The sequence below is a fragment of the Triticum urartu genome, unplaced genomic scaffold, assembly GCF_056163025.1.
Source record: "Triticum urartu cultivar PI428250 unplaced genomic scaffold, HENAU_Tu73 scaffold2, whole genome shotgun sequence".
NCBI lineage: Eukaryota > Viridiplantae > Streptophyta > Magnoliopsida > Poales > Poaceae > Triticum > Triticum urartu.
In genome coordinates this window covers 1137872-1146334 of record NW_028260368.1, presented here as the reverse complement: position 1 = coordinate 1146334, position 8463 = coordinate 1137872, and the positions used below count along the sequence as shown (strand labels likewise).

The 8463-nt window shown below is 31.6% G+C and overlaps 1 non-coding gene across 1 annotated transcript; it reads right to left on the bottom strand.

Annotated features, from left to right (window-relative positions):
• Positions 1-4182: 4182 nt before the first annotated feature.
• TRNAL-UAG (transfer RNA leucine (anticodon UAG)) lies at positions 4183-4262 on the bottom strand. Its single transcript has one exon. It is a non-coding gene; the product is annotated as a tRNA-Leu (tRNA).
• Positions 4263-8463: the final 4201 nt, after the last annotated feature.

Here is an 8463-nt window from a genome sequence, read left to right as displayed (position 1 = left end):
CTTCCGTTTGAACTCATTTCCATAATTCTTCTAGTTTCTTTAATAGGTGCAATTACTATGGCTCGGCAATAAGAAAACTTAGAAAAAGTACAAATTATAAGAATTGCAAATCTAAAATAAATAACTAAAGAATCACAATTTTGATTTAGTAAAATCCATCTACTGCCAACAAATACCTCCTTTTTTTTTTTTTTTTTTTTCTTTTGTTGTGTAATTGTTCTATTGTAATTAATTGAATCGGTTCAATTCTTGCCCTCATATTGAAATGAATCGAGATTGATAAGGAGTTAGTTAATGATGTTTGAGCATGTACTTTTTTTGAGTGTCTATTTATTTTCGATTGGTATCTATGGATTGATCACAAGCCGAAACATGGTTAGAGCTCTAATATGTCTTGAACTTATACTGAATTCAATTAATCTAAATCTCGTAACATTTTCTGATCTATTTGATAGTCGCCAATTAAAAGGAGATATTTTCGCAATTTTTGTTATAGCCCTTGCAGCTGCTGAAGCCGCTATTGGACTATCCATTCTTTCTTCCATCCATCGTAATAGGAAATCCACTCGTATCAATCAATCTAATTTATTGAATAATTAGACTTTTGAATAATTAGACATAGAATCCTCTAAACAAAGGCGCACATATTAAAATAAATAGAAATCAATACTATTTTCTTAGTATTATTTGAGAATATCCATTTTTTTTAGTAGATTATTGCATAGTATTCTTTTTCACTTAAATGAATTTTTGTATTTGTAATTCATTGATATTGCAATTTGAATATTGCAATAATTTATATTGAAAAGACGATAGCCAATTTATTGGCTAATTCGAATTCGTCTGTACAATTCGTAAAATTCTTTCTTATTTCTTATTTATTGTTGAAATCCAAAATTAAAGTCTCTTGGCTCTCTTCACGCTTTCTCACAAACAGATTAAAAAATAGATTTTTTTTTTTGAAGTTTGGATAAACCATTGCTTCGTCTGGTGTCTACAATACATATGACTCATTATAGTACTAATTTCATTTTTACCAGATCGAAAAATTTTATGTTGAAAAGAAAAATTTATAGATCCAATGTCACATTCCGTAAAAATTTACGATACATGTATAGGATGCACTCAATGTGTACGAGCTTGTCCAACAGATGTATTAGAAATGATACCCTGGGATGGATGTAAAGCCAAGCAAATTGCTTCCGCGCCGAGAACCGAAGATTGTGTGGGTTGTAAGAGATGTGAATCTGCCTGCCCGACAGATTTTTTAAGTGTCCGCGTTTATTTAGGGCCTGAAACAACACGTAGCATGGCTCTATCTTATTGATACGTTACAAAAAACTTCACTCGAATCGTCTGATTCCTCTTTACCGAAGAAGCCTGTGCTCGAAATAATCGAGCACGGGCGTTTCTGGTCAAAACGTATCTTGTCTTTATCACTTTATCATGAGTTATTTTCCTTGGTTAACAATACTTGTTGTTTTGCCGATATTTGCAGGTTCATTAATTTTCTTTTTACCTCATAAGGGAAACAAAGTCGTTAGGTGGTATACTATATCTATTTGTTTATTAGAATTCCTTCTAATGACTTATGCGTTCTGTTATCATTTCCAACTGGAGGATCCCTTAATCCAATTAAAGGAGGATTATAAATGGATAGATGTCTTCGATTTCCACTGGAGATTGGGAATCGATGGACTTTCATTAGGATCTATTTTATTGACAGGATTTATCACTACTTTAGCTACTTTAGCAGCTTGGCCAATTACACGGAATTCGCGATTATTCTATTTCCTGATGCTCGCAATGTATAGTGGTCAAATAGGATTATTTTCTTCGCGAGACCTTTTACTTTTTTTTATCATGTGGGAGTTAGAATTAATTCCTGTTTACTTACTTTTATCCATGTGGGGGGGGAAGAGGCGTCTATATTCAGCTACAAAGTTTATTTTGTATACTGCAGGCGGTTCCATTTTTTTCTTAATCGGAGTTCTGGGTATGGGCTTATATGGTTCCAACGAACCAGGATTAGATTTGGAAAGATTAATTAATCAATCATACCCTGCAACCTTGGAAATACTTTTATATTTTGGCTTCCTTATTGCTTATGCTGTCAAATTGCCGATTATACCCCTACATACGTGGTTACCAGATACCCATGGGGAAGCACATTATAGTACATGTATGCTTTTAGCGGGAATATTATTAAAGATGGGAGCATATGGATTGATTCGGATCAACATGGAATTGTTACCTCATGCTCATTATCTATTTTCGCCCTGGTTAGTAATAATAGGAGCGATCCAAATAATCTATGCAGCTTCAACTTCTCTTGGTCAACGAAATTTCAAAAAAAGAATAGCTTATTCCTCTGTATCTCACATGGGTTTCATAATTATAGGAATTGGTTCCATAACCAACATTGGACTCAATGGAGCTATTTTACAAATATTATCCCATGGATTTATTGGTGCTACACTTTTTTTCTTGGCAGGAACCGCTTCTGATAGAATGCGTCTTGTTTATCTCGAAGAACTGGGGGGAATATCTATCCCAATGCCTAAAATTTTTACCATGTTTAGTAGCTTTTCAATGGCTTCTCTTGCCTTACCAGGAATGAGTGGTTTTGTCGCAGAATTAGTAGTATTTTTTGGACTAATTACTAGTCCAAAATTTCTGTTAATGCCAAAAACACTAATTACTTTTGTAATGGCAATTGGAATGATATTAACTCCTATTTATTTATTATCTATGTTACGCCAGATGTTCTATGGATACAAGCTATTTAATGTTCCAAACGCAAATTTTGTGGATTCTGGACCACGAGAACTCTTTATTTTAATCTGTATCTTTTTACCAGTAATAGGAATTGGTATTTATCCAGATTTTGTTCTCTCCCTATCCGTTGACAGGGTAGAGGCTCTCTTATCCAATTATTATCCTAAATAGGTTTGCTTTTTTTTACTCGTCTGCTCTATTAATGCAGAAATAAGTAAAAAAGTATATAATGCAGAAATAAGTAAAAAAGTATAATTAGATCTATCTCGAATTTTTGAGAACCCTTTGATAAGGCGTTCAAGGGGTTCTCAAATAAAACATAAAAGTAAAAACCTTCATTTCATGAAGGTTTTATTTTATGTAATCATTTAGGTGTTAATGTAAACGAACCATAACTATGTAAGCCTATTCCTAATAGATTTATACCAAAATAACAAATCCAAATTATAAGAAATCCTATCAAAGCTATAAGTGCAGAATTCGTACCCTTCCAATTTGGATTTGTTCTACTATGTAAATAAATTGCGAATATGGTCCAAGTAATAAATGCCCAAGTTTCCTTAGGATCCCAATTCCAATAGGATCCCCAGGCCTCATTAGCCCATACTGCTCCACAAAGAATACCTACGGTTAAAAGGGTAAATCCTAGGCTAATGACACGATAACTCCAAGAATCCAAACGCTCCGTTAATTGATATTTGTAATAATTTGGAAATGAAGGGACAGAGGTTCTTTTTAAAGCACTTCTTTTTGCATAAAAATATTTAATATCACTAAAGAAAAATGTTTTATTTAAAACATTTTTTTTCTTTTTAGAAAAGAAATGGAAATTATTTCGAAATCTAATGATTAGAATAGCGGCAGATAATAAGGATCCGCACAAAAGAGTTGCATAGCTTAATAACATCATACTGACATGCATCATTAACCACTGAGATTGTAGAGCAGGTACTAGTATCGTGGATTGATGCATTTCAGTTAAAAGACCCGATGTGGCAAAGCCTTGCGTTAAAATAGTACTTGGCGTAGTTATTGTGCTTAAATCATTTTTAGAGTTCTGTATTTTAGGAATGGTATGAAGAATATACAGGGCCCATGAAAGGAAGATCAATGACTCATATAAATTACTTAATGGAAAATGTCCCGAGGAAGCCCAACGAGAAACTAAGAATCCTGTTATAGAGAAAAAAGTAACTATCATTCCTTTTTCTGACGAATCGCGTAATCCTCCAAGTTCACGAACTAATAAGGTTATAAAATGAATCGTAATCACAATTGAAATCGTTGAGAAAGAGATATGAGTTAGTATATGTTCTAAAGTTGCAAATAGCATAAGGGGAAGGTCCCATTACAAAATTGTAAATTTCGAATTGATTTCTAATCTATTGTATTCTTTTTCAAGAATGCCGCCACTCGGATTCGAACCGAGATGCTTGAGCACTGCTTCCTAAGAGCAGCGTGTCTACCAATTTCACCATGGCGGCTAACTTCAAATAATAGGTAACTTAAAAGAATAATAGCTATTATCTTGGGAATCGTCGATATTGGGAAAGTCCATAAAATTTAGGAACATTAGAGTTTTCATTAAAATAGACTTCGTTTGGTAGTATCGTTTCCATTTTTTTTTTTTACAATAAACTCTTGCTTTGCCCAATAGAAACACAAACACTGCTTGAAAGAGTTGGAACTTCTTTTTTCTAACTTGCAATTATAGAACTAATTTTTTCTAATTAATTTCCCCTTTACATTTTGAAAATTCTTTCAATACAATGAAAAAAATCCAAAAGGGTTTCTATTTAATGATGAAATTAAAATAAAATGGATAAATAGAAAAGGCTTTTTGGATTTTTTAAAAATTTCTAGAATGAAAGTCTTTATGCTCTTATTAATAAGATTTACTAACCTTATGATTTTGGAGAAGATAGGTGGAAGTTGTAAGTCCTATTGTAAGAATACTCCACTTTTCATAATTTTCCTAATAGAATATGAGGATTCTATTAGGAAAATTATGAAAAGTTCATTGATAGGAAAAGAATACTTAGCACACAGTATACCAAACAAAACTTTTTTTTTCTTGTATATATAAGATAAGAGGGGTTTTTTGTTCTAAGAATATTGTACCGAGTAATTCGACACATAAAAGTACATTCAAAGAAGAATCCAAATTATTAAATAATTGGAATTCTTTTTTGATAAGTCAATTCATATTATTCCAAAATCTTATTATTTGTTTGTTGCCCAGAAAAACCCTTTGGTTTTGGATGCTCATTACCGCTCGAAAATGATCTTGATTTTACTAAAGAATAAGATTGTACTATGGAAAAATAAGTCTTTTTCTTCCAAATATTTTTACGAATACGCTTTTTTGACATTGAAGTACGTTTTTTTGGAACTGCCATTCAAAAAGGAAATTACTTTTTTCTAGTTGTATGTGAAAGACATCTATTGCTGCAAATCAATCCTTCTTTCTTCTTTTTATTAGTATTTATACTTAGATACTGAAAGATACTTAAATTTTGAATTATTTTTTACTTCATTTTGTCTAATGCGGATAAGACAACAAGAATTTTTTAACATTTTTTCTTTATATATTTTATACTTTTTTTTTAATAATATAGAATATATAGAAGGGTTTCTCATTTAAATCTATTTATATCTATTTATATATCAAGTATACTCCATATATAGATATATGGTATGGAAGCCTATCCCCCATATAAGATAAGACGGGGGGATAAAAAGAAGGGAAAATGAAAATAGTTAATTAAGTTCAGAATGGTATTCCATAAAGGAAAGGAATTCCAATCAAAACAAAAAATACTGAGTCTCTTAAACAAGACATTCTAAAACTTAGGTAATTTATAGTCATTAGAATTTTAGTTCTATATGAAGTAAGGACTATTCGATAATTTCTTATAAACATAGGTTTTCATTGGAATTCACTCAATCAGTTAATTATGGAACAAGAGAGCTGTTTCATCTTTGTTTTAAAGAAATATAAAAATGAATTATGAATAGAAAGTAAAATGATTCCACTTTTTTTTTTTTATTTTTATAAATATCTTTATTTAGTTAATAAAATAACTTCGTTACCTAGTTATTTTATTAACTTTTTTAATTTAACCAACTAAACCCATTCTTAATTTTTAATTATTTCAATGAGATAAATTTTGGAAAAATTAAGAATTTCAGTATTTTTTCTTATTCTTTTTATTTATTCTTTCAGAAAGAGATAAGAATTGGTTTGGTGAATCGGAAACAATTTTATAGAAAAATTGAAGTAAAAATTGAAGTAAAAATTGCAATTTCTTTTCTTATGGAACATACATATCAATATGCATGGGTAATCCCTCTTCTCCCACTTCCAGTTATTATGTCAATGGGATTTGGCCTTATTCTTATTCCGACAGCAACAAAAAATCTTCGTCGCATATGGGCTTTTCCTAGTGTTTTACTCTTAAGTATAGCTATGGTATTCTCAGTTCAACTGTCTATTCAACAAATAAATGGAAGTTCGATCTATCAATATCTATGGTCTTGGACCGTCAATAATGATTTTTCTTTAGAATTTGGATACTTGATTGACCCACTTACTTCTATTATGTTAATACTAATTACTACTGTAGGAATCCTGGTTCTTATTTATAGTGATGGTTATATGTCTCACGATGAAGGATATTTGAGATTTTTTGTTTATATAAGTTTTTTCAATACTTCCATGTTGGGATTGGTTACTAGCTCCAATTTGATACAAATTTATTTTTTTTGGGAACTCGTGGGAATGTGTTCTTATTTATTGATAGGCTTTTGGTTTACACGACCAATCGCAGCGAGTGCTTGTCAAAAAGCTTTTGTAACTAATCGTGTAGGGGATTTTGGTCTATTATTAGGAATTTTAGGTTTTTTTTGGATAACAGGTAGTTTAGAGTTTAGGGATTTGTTCAAAATAGCTAATAACTGGATTCCTAATAATGGAATTAACTCTTTACTTACTACTTTGTGTGCTTTTTTATTATTCCTTGGTGCAGTTGCGAAATCCGCACAATTCCCTCTTCACGTATGGTTACCCGATGCTATGGAAGGGCCCACTCCTATTTCGGCTCTTATACACGCAGCAACTATGGTTGCTGCGGGAATTTTTCTTCTAGCTCGACTTCTTCCTCTTTTCATATCTTTACCTTTGATAATGAGTTTTATTTCTTTAGTAGGTACAATAACACTATTCTTAGGAGCTACTTTAGCTCTTGCTCAGAGAGATATTAAAAGAAGCTTAGCCTATTCTACAATGTCTCAATTGGGTTATATGATGTTAGCTCTAGGTATAGGTTCTTATCAAGCTGCTTTATTCCATTTGATCACTCATGCTTATTCAAAAGCTTTATTGTTCTTGGGATCCGGATCCGTTATTCATTCAATGGAACCTCTTGTTGGATATTCACCAGATAAAAGTCAAAATATGGTTCTTATGGGCGGTTTAAGAAAATACATTCCAATCACAAGAACTACTTTTTTATGGGGTACACTTTCTCTTTGTGGTATTCCACCTCTTGCTTGCTTCTGGTCCAAAGATGAAATCCTTAGTAATAGTTGGTTGTATTCGCCCTTTTTTGGAATAATAGCCTCCTTTACTGCAGGATTAACTGCCTTTTATATGTTTCGGATATATTTACTTACATTTGATGGGTATTTGCGTGTTCATTTTCAAAATTACAGTAGCACTAAAGAGAGTTCCTTGTATTCAATATCCTTATGGGGAAAAAGGATACCCAAAGGAGTGAATAGGGATTTCGTTTTATCAACAACGAAGAGTGGAGTTTCTTTTTTTTCACAAAATATACCAAAAATTCAAGGTAATACAAGAAATAGGATAGGATCCTTTACTACGTCTTTTGGGGCTAAAAAAACTTTTGCCTATCCGCATGAAACGGGAAATACTATGTTATTTCCTCTTCTTATATTACTACTTTTCACTTTGTTCATTGGATTCATAGGAATCTCTTTTGATAATGGAGGAATTGGTAATGGAATAGCAGAGTTAACCATATTATCAAAGTGGTTAACTCCCTCAATAAACTTTACCCAGGAAAGTTCTAATTCTTTTGTAAATTCATATGAATTTATTACTAATGCAATTTCTTCTGTAAGTCTAGCTATCTTTGGTTTATTCATAGCATATATCTTCTATGGATCCGCTTATTCTTTTTTTCAGAATTTGGATTTAATAAACTCTTTTTACAAAGGAAATCCTAAAAAAGAATTTTTAGATCAAGTAAAAAAAAATATATACAGTTGGTCATATAATCGTGGTTATATAGATATTTTCTATACTAGGGTCTTTACCCTCGGTATAAGAGGGTTAACCGAACTCACGGAGTTTTTTGATAAGGGTGTTATTGATGGAATTACCAATGGAGTGGGTCTTGCTAGTTTTTGTATAGGAGAGGAAATTAAATATGTAGGGGGAGGTCGAATCTCGTCTTATTTATTCTTTTTTTTATGTTATGTATCTGTGTTTTTATTCTTTTTTCTTTCTTAAGTTAAGGAATTTACAACAAGTCTCTTGCAAAAATAACTATCCTATCCCCTTTCTACAATCTCTCTATATCCTTGTTACATAAGGTAAGTATTGTATAATAGTTCGGTTTTCCGCGATTTTTTCCATTCCTCTGTGTAAATACCCTAATA